Source organism: Cavia porcellus, unplaced genomic scaffold (assembly GCF_034190915.1).
Source record: "Cavia porcellus strain 051 isolate PalLab524CR breed Dunkin Hartley unplaced genomic scaffold, mCavPor4.1 scaffold_33, whole genome shotgun sequence".
Lineage (NCBI taxonomy): Eukaryota > Metazoa > Chordata > Mammalia > Rodentia > Caviidae > Cavia > Cavia porcellus.
The window spans coordinates 34,926,919-34,948,256 of NW_026947516.1; the positions used below are offsets into that span (position 1 = coordinate 34,926,919).

The window sequence follows — 21,338 nt, forward strand, 5'->3', positions numbered from 1 at the left end:
CACATTTAGTAATGTTATTAATGTTTAGCTTCTCTATGCAACACAATTACACACTTATGTGTGATTATTTCAGTTATGTCTGATTTCTCTTTCACACTAAGAGATCCATAAAGGTAGAAATCATGACTGTTTTTGACTATCTGACCCCCAGTGCTTAGTACAATGTTAGACATTTAGATAGGATCAATAAAATAAGTAATGAATGATTATATTCCTGGAAGAATAAGTGCATAATACACACCATTCCTCAAGGGTCAAGGAAACTTCCAGGATGGAAATCAGGACAAGGATGGTGACTTTTTATTGCATTTTTCATGCAAGGCAAAGGATGGCTCATTATTTTTATTGTGTAGAATCTGCAAACTACTGGACAGTTGTGAGACTTTTTAACCTCAAAGATAGGTCAAGGCTACAGGTGACAGTTCTGGCATACAAGACAAAATGAACTGTTCAATTTTTTGTTATTGCTGCTTTAAATGACACACAGACATATATTAATGCAGGCAAAAGCCTTGCTGCAAGGGTATATGTATTTTTCTAGAAAAGGTCAAACTAAAATGAATTAACTGCCTGCTATCATGTTATCTGCCTTCTATTTTCCACTAGGGTGTATTCTACTTGTTAGGCTTTGGAAATTTAAAAATTCCTGGTCTTAATGTTCTCTGAAATGTACAGATTTTATAGCTTAGATTTTAAGAGACACCATTACCTGACAGAATAATGACAGTTTTATCTGCACTGGTGACTGGCTGTGCTGTGATACTTAAATAATAATCCAAATCAAATGATAATTTTTTTTGAAAGGATGTCAGGAAAGGAGAAAGAAAGGAACAGAATTTAACTCAGTTTAAAAACAAAACACACTGCAGCTTCCCATAGATTCTTATTTTACTGGGAATAAAAGTCCTTAGCAATTCATCTTCCTTTGGGTGCATGAATGTCATTTTACTGTGATATGATTATAAGAAACAAAATCCCTCAGAAATGCTGCCTTAAAATATTTCTCTTTATAATGTTCTGAGCTCGACAAACCTTGGTAGAAAACAGAATACTCTTAATTATGAATAAATTAACTAAATTAGTAACATGAGACGGATATGCAATTAAGGGATTGTTAATTGAAACTGGAAACACAGCTGTATACTGCTTAGAGATGAATCATACCAGTAATGACGCAGATGTTTATAAAATGTGATTATCTTTAGTGGAGACAGCACTGCACCTCCCAAGCCCATTCTTATATTGTGCCACTGAAATGGTTTTTAAACCCATGAACACCAGGAATCAGTATCCCAGGGACGGCAAATTAGGCTCCCTGGATATGGGAATTAGTGTTGTCTGAATGTCAGCAATTTCATTCTCCAGCTTTCAAAGAATGTAGATATGGAGCCAACAACAAACATCTGCTAGTTGCATGGTCTTCAAAAACAAAACAACCCAAAGTTGCTGGCAAATCGATGCCTGCTTCAATCGGAGAAGACAGTAAAGTATCTGTAAACAGTCACACCACTGCGTGACTCTGACCATGACTGCGAGAAAAGCATAGAAAGTGCAGCCCAGGGCACAGTGTGGGAGACCTTAAGCACAACTGGGAAATGCCCCTTCTGCCAGCAGAAGCTCTGCAACAACTTTTGCTATTTTCCAGACTCTCCACTCAGAAGAAAACATCCCAAATCTTTACAACTAGAGAAGCAGAGGGAAAATGCTGTCATTAAATACACTGCATATTTAAATATAGTAAAATGATCAACATTCTGCACCATGGAAATTTTCACTTTTCGTTTATCACTCACAATTTTGCCCTGAGTACAATTCTCATTTATCCCAGTCAAGGGCAATGTCCCTCTGGATCTGGATTTTAATGGATTTACATGACTTTTGCACAGTATTCATTTGGATGAAGTTGGGGTAGGGTGGTGGTAGATACTGGGTCCTAACTGTACCTTAATGATTATGGAATAAAGTGCTCAGCTAAACAGACTACAGTTTTGAACATTTGGGTACTAGATCTCTGGACACAAGTTTATGGTATTATTTTAAACAATTCTATCAGCCTGTAGGTATTTACAAATGTGGTAGAGATTTGTTTTGCTATGTAAAGTGCAAATAACTGCTATAAAGTCTAGTCCAAAAAGGAATTATACAATTTTTGGTATTGACTAACAGAAGATATGTTGGCCACCTTAATTTAACCCCTCTTTTAAAGTTATCAGTTTCCTTAACAAAAGCTAGCTCTGGGAAGAAAACAAATTAACACAGGTGATGGTCTCATGTGAGTCCCTACCTAACCTAAAAGAATGCAGAAAATTTAGAATATTTTCCTTTTAATATAGGGGACACCTTTTACTGAAATCTTCAACGAAGTATTTGAGTGATTTGAGGTCCAAATGAATAACTCAATTTTCCACTTTACACTGGGCATCACCTAAGGGATATGCCTCAATTGTGTGGATGACTTGAAAAAACGCTTTTTCAGGAATGAATGAGAAAAAAAGAAAACGTATAAAAAGACATACCACTATTTGTTGTTTTTCCTGCATTGGATAACTATAAGTGTGGAATTAGTTAAAATTTGGTCACGAAGTCTCTCTATCCTATGTGTTTGTCTCCACAAGTACAACAGGCTTTGCCTATAACTTCAGTATTGATTTGCTGTTACACAGGTTCCAACTTGTCTAAATTTCATTACTTGAAGGGACAGCTTGTGATTCCATATACAGCTACAATAAAAGCAAGACGACTGCATGTATACTGTGAGCTCTGAAAGGGCACTTTGTCCCCAATATGCTGGGACAAATTCCTCATGTGTGTAAGTGATGAAAAAGCCAATATCATATATTATTTACTAGTATGCTAAGATCTTCAACTCTGAACTTACCTATAATGATACTAGTTGCACAATGCATTTGTTACATACCCAGGTAGCTATTTGCCTATCTAATAGCTATTTTCTTTTTATTCCTTGGTAAACGAGTTCAGTTGTAGTCAGATATTCAGCATCAAAGGACCTGAATCTGATTTGAACCCATAACAGTAAGCTTTTTCCTGGGAGCCAGTAATGATTTAAAGCCATTTAGTGATACCCAGTTTGGACGCTTAAGTAAGGAATAAATCTGCTAAGGGGCTTCTGGAAAATGTGTTCTTTCTTAAACATGGACATACACAAATACACAGGCAAAGGTGTGCACATGTGTGTGTACACACACAAACACACTCACAGTTGCTGTTACCCTTGTACCTTTTCTTTCCCTCGTTGCCTTTGCTATTCTTGAGGATATATTGTGTGGAGCAGAAGGAAGCTATTTGGGGACCAAGAGTAGAAAGGTAAGAAACTCACAGAAAGTTATCCTTGGATCCTTACATACTTTAGCTGTTGAATTAACCAACTGGATCTGATAGTGTTTGGACTTGTGATTATGCTTCGGCCAGTGAATCTCAAAGTGTGACCTCTGCCCACAGTAGTATCAGCAGCATCATCACCAGAGAACTTTCTTCAGATACAGAATCTCAGATTCCACCCTAGTCATACTTAATCAGAAACTCTAGGTGGAGCCCACCAGCCTGTAGTTTAACACCTCCTCCAAGGAATTCTGCTGCATGCTAAAGTTTGGGAACTTATATTAGATCATCAAATGTCTATAATTTGCCAAAGCATTTTCAAAATTTGCTCAATTCCACTGGTGATCATTGTCCTCATGTAAAAATTCATAAATTTCCAAGTCTACAGCATCAGATTCACCAGCAAAGGAGCTTGGGAATTAGTAATTTAATCGTGTGTCCCTGGTTACTTGCATCACAAAGAAAAGTTTGGAAAAAGTAAAGTCAAAGCCATCAAAGTCAAGCTTTCTGTTCGTGGCTGTGGAAAGCACTCTAATCAACATACCACCTGTGATCCCTGTTTCAATAGGCTGGAGCTCCAGGACCACTGAGGTAAATAGATCCTAGCTCTGGCCTTGGAAAGTATATTATAAGTCTTACCCTTTGACTTAGGGTGAGGTTTACATTTTTAAGAAGGTGGTTTCTTAACTTCAGTGTTGATTTGAATTCCTGCTTTTTTTTTTCCATTCAGACCTGTTTACTCTAACTCCCCACTTCAGCTCTGGTCTGAATTCCTAACCTCTTGTACATTCTTGACCCATGCTAGCTGGTGGCCCCATCAAGTCTGCCAGGATTTCAGAACCCTCTCAAGTAATTACAAGGGTAATCATGCATTCCTTAACTCTTCCGGCTGTGTTCTCAAAGGCCAGATTCCTACCTGCTGAACTTGAACATGCTGATGCCCATGAGGCTGGCAGGAAAGCAGAAGCAATTAGTCTGTTAGGAACTAAACATATATTTTCAATGTTGGAAAAAAATTCTGCTCATCCAAATAGAATAATTGAGAACTTTAAAGTAACTTTAAATGGTCTGAAATCAGTGTGCATTCTGGTTGTGTGGCTATTTTACACTAAAAACTTTATGTTCCATGTTTACTTACCTAAATATGCTAAAAAGGATAAAAACTTCCTTTGTGAAACACTTCCCTTACAAGTGATAAATGCAGAGTTAAAAGGAGAAATGAGGAAATACTTAATTATGTCTCTTCTAGTTACATGTACTTCACTTGTTTAAATATTATTTTACTTTTGCTTCCCTTTCCCTCCATACCTTAGTCATTCCAGACTTCGCCTATATCAGGTTATGTCAGACCCTCCCAGACAGGTAGGTCTTCATTTATGCAAACTCTTCTCACTAACAAATACTCCCACCTTTTGGAACTCCATTCCACTGCTGAGTCCTAGCTCAAATGTCATCCTTGGAAAAAATGTTAACTTTTCTGCATGTTGATAACACTATTTTGTAGGGGCTCAAATCTTGAGTGAAGTCCTTGTATTGTTTGTAATTCATGTATCAATTGTCTTAGAAGAGGGTCTGTGTTATGCACATCTTTGTCCCTATTTCCAAGTGGACAGTGTCTAACATAATATAGTTACTGAAAAGAAAAAGCTGAACTGAATTTCAGGCAAAATTATTAACCAGATAGTATTTTAATTTACCAACTCAGTTTTGCAGGTTTAATATAATTAGTTGCAAGCAGAAGGCTAATGGAGAATGCTTGGTTCTGTTATGTGGTAGAGGTCTCAGATTGAGAAGGAGTCCCGATTAAAGATAGAGAAATTCAGATAAATAAGGCCAATCAATGGGATGGGCAGTGTATTTCATGAGGACTGAGAGAAAAGCTCAAAGTCCAATCACTTCTGGGGTTATAATCAGTCATCTCTAAAAGATATGCGGCTCTCTAGACACCTATTATAAGGAGACCAAGTAAAAGCCTCCGTTAATAAAGGAAAGAGTTGTTTCAGGGATATCATGATGCCCACCACTTGGTTCCTTCATGGGTATAAATAAAAATGACCTAAAAGATCCTCTGTTAGAAGGGATACATCCTACTGCAGTTAATACACAAGTCAACATAAAGTGGCTTGAATAGTCAAGGAGGATACTGGCCATGCTGCTCTAGGACTGAGTAAATTCAGAAGCATAAAAACATAACATTATTAGGGTTTAGGCCTCCCCATCTTTCTACTCTGCCATACTTAGATGAACTTATCACATGAGCAAAGAATAGTTACTGAAGGTCTGGTCCATTCATTCATTTAATGAATATTTGTCATTTGAGGACTTCGTGGTAGGTACTTTAAAAATGTTGTTCAACAAACCAAACATCCCAGGTTCATAGTGCTCATTTTCTCATATTATATACATTATTTATACTTATATATGCATATTAGTAGTACAAATACATTGAAGGAATAAAAGCAGGAAAAAGAAAAGAAACAAAACAAAATCAGAACAGATATTCTTTTTGCTGCCTGACCCATCATCTTAAAACTTAATGGCTGAAAATGAAAGTTTATCACTGTTGCATATGGTTTTGTGATGTGACTGTGATTGGTTGGGTATTTCTCCTTGGGGGGGGGGTCTTTGATGAGTTTTCCAGGAATGGTGGGTGAAGCTGGAGTGATGTGAAGGTTGACTGGAATGGATGTCTGAGGCATTTTTGCCCAATTTATACATCTGGTGCCTTACTTGGGATGGCTGGAAGCATCCACACAACAGCTCAGGGATGGCCAGGTCCTTTTGTCTTTCGTGTAGCACATGGTCCACATGGATTTTTCCCATGGCACAGTAACCTTAGTATAGTTCAACTTCTTATATGCCAGCTCACTTCTTGCAGAGTAAACATTTCAAGAGACTGAGACAGACACTGAAAGACTTCTTCTGATGTAGTACTGGGCTTCTTATCAGATCAGTTCTGCATTGCAGGATGGGACCTATGTAAGTGGCAATTACCTGAAGATGTGATTCCCTGGGAAATGGGAATACCTTTGTAGAAGAACTACAAGAAGGTAAAGGGGGAAGGATGGAGATGGCTGGGAGGAGGAAGGGTAGGGTAGTTGCTATTTAAATAGATAGGCTAAATTTTAAGAGGGTTCCTTTAAGAAGTTGAGATCTGATCAAGAGTTGAAGGCAGTGACAGTCACTTATGTATCTGGAAGAAGAGCATTCGAGGTAGTGGGAAGAATTTGGCACAATGCTTAGAGAAAGGAATAGGTCTATTTAGCTCCTCAGATGATGAAACCTTTCTTAGAAGCAACTGAAGCCAACTATTCCTTGTACTTTTTTGTCTGAGATTGCATAAAATGCCTATGTTCGATCCCTGGCAACAACATTGAGACTACTGGGTTAATTAGCATGAAGTAGCTCAGGACAAACACTTCCCTGGATACGCAGGATCACATGGAGAAGGGTGGTCCTGGCCAGGAAGGCCGGGGTAGGGGTAGGGAGGTGGATATGTGTACAGATTTGAGGACAAGGGAAAAATAATGCTCCCCATATACTCCTGGGATTCAGCAATCCTCTTTTGGGCACAGTGTCATTCTACTTTCCCAGAGAAAGATTTTAACTTCCGACAGAGAAGTCTCATAGTCTGTGTAGGGGCAAAAAAGGATAGAAAGGAAACCTAGAGACCAAGATCAATTCGTCAGCAGCAGAAGCCTACCAGCCACAATGAAGGAGAGAGCTTAATAGGAATACACTTAACAGATAGGAAGCAGGGAATATCCATCGTAGGAAAAGATACCACTGAAAAAAGAATTCTATGCATGATACCAAAACGCACTGAGATGTATGATCAACGACTTAATTCACAGAGGTTATTAGAATTTCCAAGAATAGCATAGCCACATAGTTGTAGGTAACTCCATTGTCTTTAAAGTTTAACTGCCTGATGGGAAAACTATACCTGAGTATTGGGGATGCTGACTTATCTGAAGCAATTTGAAATACGTTTATATTTCCTAAGTGCCACATATAATGATCTACCAGCACTCAGTATAATAACCTACCTGCAGGAGAGTTTTCTGAATTAACAAAAGAAAGTACAATAAGTGGTAGTTCAGTAAATATTTATTGATTGAAACAGAGGTTAACAACGATTAAGGAAACTGAGGTAATAAAGAATTGTAAGCCATAATTCAGAGGACAGGAATGCTAAAAGCATATATAAATATGTGTGTGGGGAATCTGAAGTTCATGACTGTGCTCTGTATTTCTCTCTCTCTCTCTCTCTCTCTCTCTCTCTCTCTCTCTCTCTCTCTCTCTCTCTCTCCTGCCAGAGCAGGCAGCTGTTGATAGAAATTCTTACATCAACCTAGAAGTCTGTTCAATTTTAACAAAGGAAGGTAGATATGATATATAAGTTAAATATAAGACAAATCAACACATTTTCATTGTAAATGTAGAAAATCAAAAAGGGACTATAAAAAAACCTTTGAAAGTACCTCCTCTTTCTGAAGATCAGGATTTTTTTCCATATGTCTAGAAAGAAATCTGGTTTGATTTTATTCAACATGTGTTTAGTGAGATCCTACTAGATGTACAACACTATAAAATACCAATTGTTCTATAACCTTTTGTTCTATAACCTGGCAGGGTAGAATGGATTAAATCCTTATAAAGAAAGAACAAATGTATTAGAAATGTATTAGAAAATACATGTATTTGTAATACAAATGTATTAGAAAATATGCTATATATTCAAGTTCGAAAAAGCAAGAAAGTAAAAAGGTTTCATAGAAATGAACTGTAGTTCTAATAATAAAACTTAACATTAAAACAGCATTTAATAGTTTCAGAGGCACTTGCACAGACCTTTTCTCATTGTTTCACATGAAGCTTTCAAGATGGGTAAGATTTGGATAAGTAATTCTATTTGAAATGTCTTCGATTATGGAACATTTAGAATGATGAATGTGCTTCTTAGAATAAAACTAAAAGGCATGCAAGAAGAATGGAGAGTGTATTTAGTTCTGGTTCCACTACTAATGAGCTGTGTGAACTACGACATATCAACGTAGTACTTTCAGAAAGTTAAGTGTCGGATTTCGGACCTTGACTACTAAAATTTTCTGAATTGATGGATGGTAACAGGCCCTCTTTCCTAACATGAAACTTACACATTGGTCACTAAGTAGTAAGGAATTACAATTAAATAAACAGAACCCTTTAAGGAATGATTTCTGAAGTGTAAAGTTAATAATAATAAAATATACAATAATTAAAAGTGGATAATTTTATTTTTTCTATTTTTAATAGTATGTGTTTGTGGCAATAATACATTGATTGTATATCACTTTCCCTTCCTCTCCCCTTGCTCTTCTCTCCCTAGTTTCTAGATTCCCTAGAATCTCCATCTCTACACAGTCTACTTTTATTTACTTGTATTTATTTATTTTGGTACTGGGGACTGAACTCACAACCTTGCACTTGTCAGGCAGATGCTATGCCACTGAGCTACATCCCTGGTCCTATTGGTGTATTCTTAAAATAATAAAGCACACTGATGGATTTAGTTGTTTTAAAAGCAGATTAGACACTGAACTATTGGCTAATTTACCCTTGTGGCAAGTTTTTCCATATTCTTGGGTTTAGGCCCGACCAGATTTTTTAGATACATACTAAGGCCTGAGTTTTATCCAACTTGTTTGCAAAAACAAGGTCCTAAATGCAACGAGGCAAAATGTAGGATGGAAACAGCAAAAGTCAATTACTGGTATTGTGTAAGGAAAACAAAGTATGTGCAGGAACGGTAAGTGAGTAACAGATTGTCCATGTCTGCAGGATTATATGTTATCAGCTAATTACCTGTTTTCCTCCAACATTCTTTGTATAACATCTCCAGATGAAGAAAAAATTGTGCCTCAAATGTTTCTGTAGGATTTCTGTTACCAAGCAAGATGCAGTAATAAGAGCTAATTTGCTTTCTGTCCTGAAATAATCAAAACACAGATAAATCTATGTAATTATAGATTGTAAGGCAATGTACACGAATCATGCGAGGAAAATGTACCCTGAGAAACAGGAAACAATCGTTCTAGCTTACTATCATGTGAAAATTTCCAAGCCAGAGCACAGGGGAAAAAAACTCTGGAGGATTCTGGCAGGCTGTATGAATTGAGGAGCTGAAACTGAGAGTCTGGAAAGACTAAGACAACTACAGTTTATGAGACAGAAAGAAGACCGCGAAGCCGCACGGAGAGAGCTCACCGAGATCCGAGGAGGTTCCTGCTCAAGTATTCAGCTAAAGACTGATTAGCAGGGGAGTGAGAGAACTAGGAAAGAACCACCAGAAAAAGATCAGAATTAAAAATCTTTAGCACGCGTTAGGCATAGATAGGAGTATTTAATTCCCACCGGTCACACTGGAAACCTCATGATCTGCTGGGCACTGGGTAAGGTACACAGAGGGATGTTGCCTCCATGTGGGAAATAATGTGGTGGACAGTGAGTGCTGGCCTAATCCCACTTAGTCTTGAAAGCAAGACTTCTAAGTTTAGAAAGGGAGAAATGAAAACCTTAAAGGAACCACTAACATAACAAAACAAAGATATATCGCTACAGATAATTTATCAACGTAAGAGATAAAAAATGTTCATAGAAAATGGTAGATTAATTAAAAAAAGACAAAAAAGGCACAAGTAAACAAAAACCAGATAGGACAAAGAGAAATATTTCTTGATAATAGGTTTATACCAACCATATCAATAAACATAAAATACAAATGATTTACATATATCCAATTAAAATAGATCATCAGATTGGATTTTTAAATTATATGTGGCCTTCAAGAAATGCATATTAAATATAAAGATACAATAAATTAGAAGCAGAAGAATGGAAAAATTATACCGCAGCAATATTTATAAGAAAACTGGAACGGCTATATGATTGGTCACTAGGAAATGCAAATTTCAATCACAATGAGCTATGGCTACTGACCTACTGAAATGGCTAAAATTCAAAAGACTTACTATACTAAATTTGGGGAGGATATAGAGTTAACAGGAATTCTTATACACTTCTGGTGGAAAATATTAAATGTTAAAATTGCTCTAAAAAGGTTTTGCAAGTTTTTTTGGGGGGAGGGGGTGTTAAGACAGAGGCTCTCTATATAGTTCAGGCTGGCCTGGATCTCACTGTGTAGGCCAGATGGTGAACCTTTAGCAGCTTGCAAAGTGTTAGGATTACAACCTACACCACCATGCCTGGTTCTGGCAGTTTCTTAATAAGTTAAACCCATACCTACTGTATATTATCTAGCTTTTCCCCTCCTGGGCATTTACCCAAAAGAAATGAAATTGAAAGTATGTGTGTATTGAAAGTCTGGTACATGAATGGTCACAGTTTCAAACTTGAAAAAAACCAAAAGTACCTTAGAGAATAAATGGATAAAGGAATTGAGGTATCCATACAATGGTATACTACTTAGCAATAAAAGGAGTAAATTATTGATATATACAACATAATGAATGAACCTCAAGACAATTATGCTAACTGAAAAAAAACCCTGAAACGTATATATCAGTGATGATGAACCTTTCAGAGCTTTCAAAAGCCCGCTGTGGCACGTGGGCTATAATTTGCTACCACTGGTACACACTTTCAGTAAGGTACATCCCAATCATATAAGATAAGAAAATCCAAATTCATTTACAACAACAGAAAATAGATCAGTGGTTGCCTGGAGCCTGGGAGGAACAAGAAGGAGGTATTACCAAGAACACAAGGAACCTTTGGGGTAATGGTTATATAACCTATTTTAAATATGGTAATAATGATGGATTTTGGGGTGTATATGTGTGCAGTAAAACCATCACATTGTAATTTTTAAATGCATACATGTTACTTCTACTTCAAGAAGGCTATTGTAAAAAGTTGAGGAGGAGCTATTCAATGTCATTTTCCTCCAAAGGTAATAAAGTGTATTCCATACCTTTTGAGCACAATTAATTTTTGATGAAGGTATAGGATATACATGAACTATGCTCACAGAATAAAGGATATTTAATTTTTGATTAATTTGTTTTCACCAGATGTTCAGAAACTTATTCAAGTATGAATCCATAGATCTAGACATAAGCAATATTTCTTTCAGAAAATACACAGTTGCTCTTAATTTTCTCTTTATGGTATGCCTTGCCTTCCTGCTTATTTTTTGGGTTCAATAACATTTTTTTACTTTGTTTCATGCATTTGTCCATTCATGAAATATTTATTGAATGCCAATTATATAAAAGACACTTGCTAGAGTTTATTCCTGTGGGTGTGTTCGAAGGGTAGTGCAACAGAAATTCCCTATCTGACATAGTTGGTGCTCTTATGGTTTGTCAAACCTGGTATTTCTAATGATGTGGTCTTTTATGTTTTTTTTTTTTTATATTGGTTCATTCTGGTGTAGTCTTCAATAATAAATGTGTTTCTTTTTTCAGAAAACAAGATACTGCTAAATGCCAATAGACATGATATCAAGGCCCTCTGTTCTCATGGAACTGACTTATAGATAGGCAAGACAGACTTTCAATAAGCAAGTCAATAAACATGCAATACAGATTTTTTATATGTGCCATGATGAAAACAGAATGCTGTCTGATAAAGAAAGGAAATCTTTCCTGGGTGTGACTTAATTACACATTAATTCCATAATCCATTAATTAAAAAGTTCCTAGTTATTAAATTTATGCACTGGAATTACAACCACACTGTTCTTCACATAACTGGGACAAAAATATCCACCATACCAAACTTAAAGGAGGAAAGGTTTATTTTAGCTCACGTTTTCACAAGTTTCAGTCCCTGGTTAGCTGGCTCCAAGGCAGAAATTTCAAGGTGAGAGGACATAGTAGAGAAAAGCTGCTTAGTTCATAGCAGCCAGGAAACAGAACATAGGGGAAGAGAGAGAAAGTGAAAGGAGCTGGGGACAAGAATATACCCTTCCAGATTAGGCCACTAGTTACCTACGTCTTCAAACCAGGTCCCACCTCTTAACACCAGACTCTGGCGTGTCATCAGTGGACTAATTAATTCATTGATCACGATAGCACCCTATGATCTAATCATACTCCAATACCCCCAGCTTTGAACACATAAAAAATTTAGGGGACATCTTGTATATAAACTATAATAGTTGTTCAGTTTGTTAGCCCCAAGTTTCAGGTCATTTAAAATGAAAGCGACAGAGGCATAGAGAAGTCACTCAGTTAACTTGTCTTCATGTTTAAGTTGTGGTTCTAAGGTTACTTCCTGGGAAGACTCCCCAGTCGCCCTTTGCTGACTTCCACTCTTATCCCAACTCCATCTTACATCCCTCTGTTTGCTTCAGTAGAGTCCTACATGTTTTCATAGCACTTAGTGAAATTTGTAATTTTTTATGTGAGGGATTTAAAAAATTAATGACAGTCTTCCTGAGAGACTAGAAATTCCATGAAGGCAGAGAGGCTTTTTCTATTACAGTCCCCCTATACGTAGACTTTGGCAGCCACCAGGAAAAAATATTTATTAAATGGATGACTGAATGAAGCAGAATTTCTGGTCACTTTGGTAAGAGTTTGATGATTAAATCCTCCTGGTCCTACAGGCAGAGGTTTGAGTTTTTTAATCTGTGAACAATTCAGGCTCTGGGTTAAATAGGCTGTGCCTGAGAACCAACTTTATTCATTTTCTTAACTCAAGTCATGTGATTCTTGACATCAATAAATGTGAGGGCAAAGCTATTCTTTTTGATGAAACAGCTACGTTGTAAATTAAGAGGAAATGTCATCATGTCAATCCAACTCTATATTGAAGGGGGTGCTATTATATGGTTATAAGTTCTGATAGATTCCCCAGCCAGACTGCCTGGGGTCAAATCTTGGCTTTTTTACTTATCAGCTATACAGCCTCAGACAAGTCACTCGACCCTTTAGTTCTTCATTTTCTCATCTGCAAAATGAGGACAAAAATAATATCATTCTCATGGGGTTACTGGGAGGCTTAAAAGCATTAGTAGATATAAAAGTGCTCAGAATAGTGAATGGTACACAGTAAATATTAGATGAGTGCTCATTATCAATCTCAATAATGCATAATATTCACTAAAGTAAATTCTCAAATTGATATGTGCAAATGCATTGGCCAAATAAAGGATGGGTGTATGTAAAGGCTTTATTTCTAGTGCAACCAGCACTTTCTAATTAATTATATTTCTACTCACATATCTGCCTTATTAAGGTACTTAATATATTAAGCGATAGTAAAATTTGTATCATAGTGATAATTATTTTAAGGAAACTGAAGGATACATAAAAATAAAGGAGCATTAGGATAAACTACAAGCAATTTGAAATTCACTTGGTGGTATTTATCTTTAAAAATAGCATTTCTGGATTTTGTAAGCTGTATCCATCTTCCCAACAGTGCTGGCTTTAACATGCAGATTTCAGATGGCCTGAAAGGAGGTTCTTTCTACTTGCTGGAGGAATGTGCAGGGAAGGAGGAGAGGGGGCGTCTTGCTGGTGGAAATGTGAGAACAGCAGCTCTTTGAATGCTGGCCATGACGTAACCTGGGAACTGTGAGCAGCTGCTGGTGGAGTGTTTCACACGCAGCGGGGCAGTGGGAAAAGCCATGAGGAAAACAACCAGGGCAAACAAATGTAGGAGAAAGGGTAGGCGGGTTCAAAATCCAGGGCACCAGAGGTCAGCCTGGAGAGAGAAGGACACTTCAAAGAATAAAGAATAAAGCAGCGAGAAGTTGGAGCAAGGGCAAACATCAGTTACAGAACAAGGGAGGACAAGAAAACACAAGCACTCTGGCCATTTTAAATACCCCAAACTACACACATGTTTCTAGAAAGGAATTGGAGGTATCAGGAAAGTAAAATAAATGTAAGCATACATAAACTGGCTGTTTAAAAACAGTTAATAGGGACTTATTCCATTTTAAAATACAATAAAATACTTCTATGGCTTATCATAATAACTGGCTTCACAATTAGTAAAAATCATTCCTGATTAAAACAATTTATACCTTAAGCAATATATAGAGATCAAGCAATCTAGTAGTTTCAATAGTATGTTTTAATGGTTAGTATGTTATAATGATTTCAAACATTTTATAAAGAATTCTCTTTATAAAATGTTTGAGTAATAATTCTATTAAACTCCAAAATATATTTTTGACTCCTGATGACTTGGTTCCTGTGTTATACCTCATATAATTTCTTTTTTGCCACACTTCTTACATCATTCATTTTTCTCCCTATGGTCTCATACATCCTGAAACCTTTATAAAAAATAGAGAATGCCCTTGATAATTAGACCATTCTTGTAGGAGGAGGAAGACAGACTTTGGAACATCTGGGCCATGTTATTTTCAAGGTTACCTGGGAAATTTCAGTATCATTCCTCTTGAATAAAATACAAGTAGCTGTATACACACTGGAAGCCAAATGTTCTTAAGTTTGGCAGTGTACTTTGACCTTGGTGTGTTTCGAGGGCTGTGTCTATGCTGGACATTTAGACTTATACTCTCCGTATTCAATTTTTTAGAGGGCCTTATATATTACTTTGTGTACTTTTTTAAAAAAGAATTGAGGTTAAGCACAAATGATTGTTCTCTTCTTACTAAAAAGATGTTTTCCTAGCACTTAATTGTCGTTTTTCCACGGGTCATTTTATTCCTAATATCAACAAATCCTTCTGTGACCTGACCTTTTCAAAAACAAACACATTCTTTTTTCCTCTTGGTTCTTTTCATCTCCTTCACCTTCAGATTTTAAAAACTCTGGCCAGTGGGCACATCAGGCTAGCTGTTATAGTTGAAATCTTTTTACAAGAGCAATGTACACCTTAGAATCTGCTAAGAGTTGTTTATTTTACATATTACTGCAGTGCTTTGGCTTTTAATTTTTTTAAACATGTGAAATCCCTAGGTGACAGCCCCTAAACAGGAGGAACATCACGTGATAAAAGTACTATTTAATATCTGTTAATTCAGGAAAAAAGTCCGTGTAAGTTCAGTAACATAACTTCTTTACTTATAAAAGAGTGGTATACGACTAAGAAAATTTTAGATTCAATTAAAAATTCTTAAATCTACTTTTGCAACCTTTCTGTAAAACTCTATGATCCAGAGTATGGTAAGGAATTTCTGTATGTAGTTATAATAAAATAATACCATCTCCCAGGAGCTGGATAGAAATGCAGAATCATAGGTCTCACTCAATGCAAGAATCTATGACGGTGTTTTAACAATTTCTGAAAATAATTTTTGTCTATTCTAGGTTTTAGAACTATATCCTAAACTAGTGCTATCCAATGTAAAAATGGTAAAAGATACATAAATAATTTAAACGATTTTATAGACATATTAAAACAGTAAAAAAGAAGCAAACCTATTGGTTGCTTTACTTGAAACCAGTGACAGGCTTACTTCATTCTTTTTTAAGAAAAAAAGTCATGTGTCAATACTCATAAAAAGAGAAATTAGTGAAATTCATTATAATGACATGCTTTACTTATTCAATACATAAAATTATTTCAACATATAATCAATTTAAACGTATTAATCAGATGTTTCACATTTCTTATACTGTCTTTGAAAACTGATATTTAATACTCAACACTCATCTCAATTAAAAACTGGCAATATTCAAAGGCTCAATATCCATCCAGATAGCACAGTTCTAATATAGTAATTATAAATTCTTATAGAAATAATTTGTGTTATTAGGAATTTAATAAAAATTTATCCTCTGAGTTTCTTTTTACATTTTGTTTTCTTTCTGCCTTGAAGAAGTGGTTGGGTCTCCATGGGCCCACAGCAGTATATCACTCCTCAAAAACAAAGCTTTCTGCATGGCATTGTACTCAATTTCTCCATTTAACATTTAAACCATGCCTCAAGGAGACTGAGAACCAAATTTTGTTTAAAAACTTTTTGAGACAGGCTCTCTATATACAGTTTAGTTTGGTCTTGAACTCATTATGTTTATAGTCCTCCTCAGCCTCTGGAGTCCTGAGATTACAGCAAGTGTTGCCATGCCAGGTTTTGTTTTCCAGAATATTTTAAATGTGACCACCTGACAGGTCTTTAATGTAGGACAGCTGTTCTCAAAGTGTGCCCCGCCTCCCTAGACTGACAGTATCAGTCTCTCCTGGAAATTTGTTAGAAATGTGGACTATCAGTTGTACCCTAGATGTAGCAAATCAGAAAAGTTGCAGATGGGGCCCAGAAATCTGTGTTTTAATAAGCCAGAATCTCTGGGGGTGTTTTAACATGATGGTGGTGATTAGTACAATTTGAGAACGAGTGCTGTAGAAAAATATATTTTCTTGGACAATTGCCTCAGACTAAGTTCTATGGTCTAATAATAAGCAGAATAATTTTAGCATTTATTAAAGGAAAAAGTCCAAGAAGAATATGCTAGGAAGACAGCAGAGGAATCAATCTTTAACAAAACTGAAATGCAGTCTGTCCTCCGCTTACCTTCAGGTAGTTTTGTAGGAGCAGATGGTGATGGTGCAGCTTACCTAGCTTCCTGCCTAGAAGGGCCTCCACAATGCAAAGCAATTAGTACAGGATCATTAAAAAAAAGAAAGGGTGTGAGGAAAATATTGAAAATCTGTCAACATATTTAAAGGATCAGATGCTAAGCCCAATGATTATAAAGACTTACATATATATACAGATGGAAGGCTTGATTAGGAAACTATCTCAGCAAGGAAAAGAATGTAAGTACGTCTGTTGGAACTTTTAATTTTTAAATCAAATAGTTTTGTTTAGTTTCTTTTAAAAATAAAGCCATGCAAATACTCCCATTGGACACCAACTAGGATCCTATGTCCTCTCACAAATCTTGCTAATATGACCATACAGACCAAATTCCCAGTTAGAAATTATTCAAGAAATTGGAAATCAGAGATGAGATCTGAAAAGGTATTGATTTTGTAGCGCCAGTGTTATTACAGAATATGCGAGATATATATTTATGGTTATTGTTGTTATTTATAGCATGGAGGAAGGTGAGCGGTGGACTATTATGGAAGCAATGAAAAGAAAACCCATGTATAAAACTTTCCTTAAGATGGTACAGAGAGTAAAAGGAGTTTTCATCAATATGTTCTTGGGCCAAATAGGATGATTACCACCTATGCTTGGTATACAGTAGATGCTTAAGCAGTACGTGAAAAAAGAAGGAATAAACTGTGCAGAATACGAGGGTCTAGGCCCCTGTGACAGAAAGTTACCACAGTGCTGTGCAGATGGAGTATAATGAAGTCTGCGTGACTTCAGAAGACTCTCAGAAAACCTTTAAAATGCATCCATAATTCATGACGCTGTTCTTTAACATATTTTAAAAGATTTCATACCTAGAAATGCCTCCGTATTATTCATTTTTTTCAAGTTTTCACATTCCATAAGTCCCTGCAGTCAATAAAGCAAGTGCTCCTTATGCTACAGTGGATCTGTAGCTTCTGCTGCTATCTGTGGATTTGCTCGTGAGCATACAGAAATGGCAGTGTGCTCCCTTCCGTGCTGTGCGTGCGTGTGCTTGGAGAAGAAGGAGCGTGACCACGCCGCCCAGGCACGTGCCCCGCTTCCAAATGGCATGAGTTTCTCATCTTAACTGTCTTACTCAATCCAGTTGGTATTGGTATTCATTTCTACTTGTTCAAATGTAAGAAGATTTTCCTTTAAAAGTTAATTCATGAAATCACTTTTGGTTGATTTTGTTAAAATGGCTGAGTTCTTAAGGCGATGAGGAATATAATGCTTTAAAATTTTATACATGAAACTACAAGTGTGATTTTTAGGGGTACGATGAACTGGGCTCATTAATCTATTGGTTTGGTAAAGGAAGATTTCAAAGTTAATATCCCTGAGAAGTACCGGAAAAAGGGGGAAAGTGGCGGGGGGAGTGAAGTATTTCACACATGTGCAGCCAAAAATGATTTTAAAGCATGACTTTTTAAAATTCCAAACTTAATAGAGCTTTAAAACAAGGAAACAAAAGGGACAGTTCATAAGACCTTATTCAACTCTTGACTGACACGTACAAGCTGTATGACTGTGCCTGTGTCACTTACTGTCAGTTCCTTGTAAAAGTGAATCATCATAATATGTAATTGTGGTCATAGTCTTATGAGGATTAAATTACAGAATTTGTAGGAACTGTTTATAAATGCAAGGAAGGAATGATAGTTTCTAGGCCATAAACACTATCAAATGTGTCTGTCAGTCAGTAACATTCAGACCAATGATCCCTCTGAAAAAAGAAAATACAATTTTATTCTCATGGAAAGTTTCAAATGGGCAAAGAATCATCTCTTATACTTCTATTTGTAGACTCAAAGGGAATACAGCCCCTTCAAACACTGTTCTATATATATGTGGTCTATGACTCAGTCTTCCTCTACTATTGACATTTATATCTGTATTTCTTACCTGTTTCCACCATCTTCCCAGATCTTACAGAGCTAAAATACCAGTGTGGCTTTCTTTTTAAATTAAAATTAATGTGTCATGTGACTAAATCCAGGATATTCTGATATCAAGAAAGATGAAGTCTGAGAATATGTAACTATTCCTTTTGTTACACTATTTTACCCAAAGTTGAGACTACTTTATTTACTCAGGTTTATACCTATTTGCCTTCCTACTATTTTAACTTTCTATTTCTTGAATTTTTGTATCATGGCAGGCACAAATATGAACTCATACATGGTTTTAACATGATTTTAGCCAACTGATATAGCACTGAAAATGACTAAATTATTTTCATATAAATATGATATTATAATGGTGATGGGCTCAAGATTTTTGCCCTAGAAGCTAGATGACTCTTTCGTCTTACATGTAATCTTTCAAATGTAAAATATTCTCTGCAAGACTATGAGTTGGTCTTCCAATAATGTGAATCAATTTTTTTGATATAAATCTTTTTTTTTTTTTTGCTTTGTTGCCTATCTACCAAGGACTCGAATTTATTATATAGCACAGTGATTGGAATTATGGTCTAAAAAATAGGATTAACTTGGTTATGCATAAATCAAAACTTTAGATTTACCAATTTCCTGCTAAAATACTTTCAAAGCGCATCTTTAAAGTCATGTTCAAAAATAGAAATATGTGAAATTTCCTACAATAAAAGCATCTACCACTAACTGATGGAACTGTTTAATGTGAGAAGGCTGTGTGTATGTGGGTGTTAGGTAAAGGGTTTAAGATTTAGAATTGCAGGAGAAACAATTCCAACAAGCCACATCAATATTATGAGAAGAAGAACATCTTCATTACTTCTCAACTAAATTTAGTCATATGTGAGCCTCCCCTAGATATCCAGATACAGAATCACAGAAATGAAGTGAATGGACCTTAAACAAAACAGATAATCTGCTTTTAAAAATGAGAACTTGGGTTGAGAAAGGTTAACTAACTATGCCAAGACAACATGGTCAAATAATGGTTGAGTTTCAGTTTAAAACTAGACCTCCAAATAGTCCAACTAATGCTCCTTTTACTATATATCATGTAAGTCCCTGCACTTATAGTTAAGAGAGCCAAGTTTTCATTCACTTTAGAGACTGGATCAAAAGTAGGCTATTAACATTTCTTTGGTTTGTTTTCTGACACAAGGTCTCTCTATATAGTTCCGGCAGCCCGTGAACTCAACTATGTCCAGGCTGACCTTAAATCCATGGTGGTCCTTTTACCTCAGCCACCCAAGTTCTGGGATTACAAGTGTTCCCAGCATGTACAACCAGGCTATTAATACTTTCTTATGTTTACATTTAAGTAGTACAACTTGAGCGGCTCATTCACCATTATTTATTGATAGATTCATTTTTTGGTCTTTTTTGAGGCAGGGTTTCACTATTTGGTTCAGGCTAGGCTTGAACTCTCTTTATAGCCCAGGCTGGCCTTGAACTCAAGGCAATCCTCCAGCCTCAGTGCTTTTAGTGTTGGGATTATAGGCGTGTGCCACCTTATTTTACTTATTATTTATTTTTAAAAAATTCTTTTCCTATTATTCATTTCAATATTGAGGACTCAACCCAGGGTCCCTGTACTGAACTATATCCCCAGTCCCCACCTTTTCCCCTCAATTTTTATTTTTTTTTAGTACATGGTTATAGTGCATAATGATCTCATTGCTGGTTCGTGTACATAACTCATCTTAATTCTTTCTTCAACTCCTTTCCCTCCTGATCATCTCTTAGTCTCTTTTTTGTTTAGAATCAGCCCCAGCTCTTTTCACGCTTTTAAATTTTAAGACAGAGTTTCACTAAGTTATTAAGTTTCCCAGGCTGGGTTCGAACTTAAAATCCTCCTGTCTCAGTCTTCCAGAATGCTAGGATTGTAGGCATGTACCGCCTGTCTCAATTATCTTTTGGCCTCATCTGTAAATTTACATGCAATTATCACAAATTTTGTATCATATCCTGAAAAAAAACAGCATTCAGGCCCCTGAAAGAAAATTTAAAACATAATTCTGAAGGGAGCAAAAGGCGCCATTGTTTGTCTTCGGACACTTACTACTTTCCACATCCATGTATAAAATGCAAAACATCCTAAGGATGAAACTGGTAAGATTTTAATAGTACTCAACCATTGGACCAGAAAGATATTGAAAGGCAAATAATCACTTAACTGCATTGTGCTGCTTTAGTCAATTCCACTTATAGCAATCTACTATACAAATATTTCAACACTATCACAAAAAATTAAATTGTATGCAATCTCAAGAGCTTTTGAATTTTGAATTTGTTTTTATTACAGATCTTGCAACTCTTTAACAGAACTTTCAATCACACTCCTAAATGGACTGTCGATTGGAAAGTAAAGTGGTTTATCATGTTTTCTTATTAAAATTTTGACAGTGAGTATGTTTAAACCTAATTTTTTCTTTGTCCTCAGGAGCATACTATCGTTATCCTATGAAGTTGGCAAAGGAGAAAAATTGATTCTGTATTTCTAAGAT

General features: G+C 36.1%; 1 protein-coding gene and 1 non-coding gene across 20 annotated transcripts in view; one reads left to right on the forward strand and one right to left on the reverse strand.

The window, feature by feature from the left end:
• Nucleotides 1–21,338, reverse strand: part of Dmd (dystrophin) — a 2,110,831-nt gene that overhangs the window by 283,409 nt on the left and 1,806,084 nt on the right. The gene's annotated exons all lie outside the window — the stretch shown is intronic.
• Nucleotides 11,602–11,737, forward strand: LOC111755420 (small nucleolar RNA SNORA8). Its single transcript, XR_002789974.1, has one exon. It is a non-coding gene; the product is annotated as a small nucleolar RNA SNORA8 (small nucleolar RNA).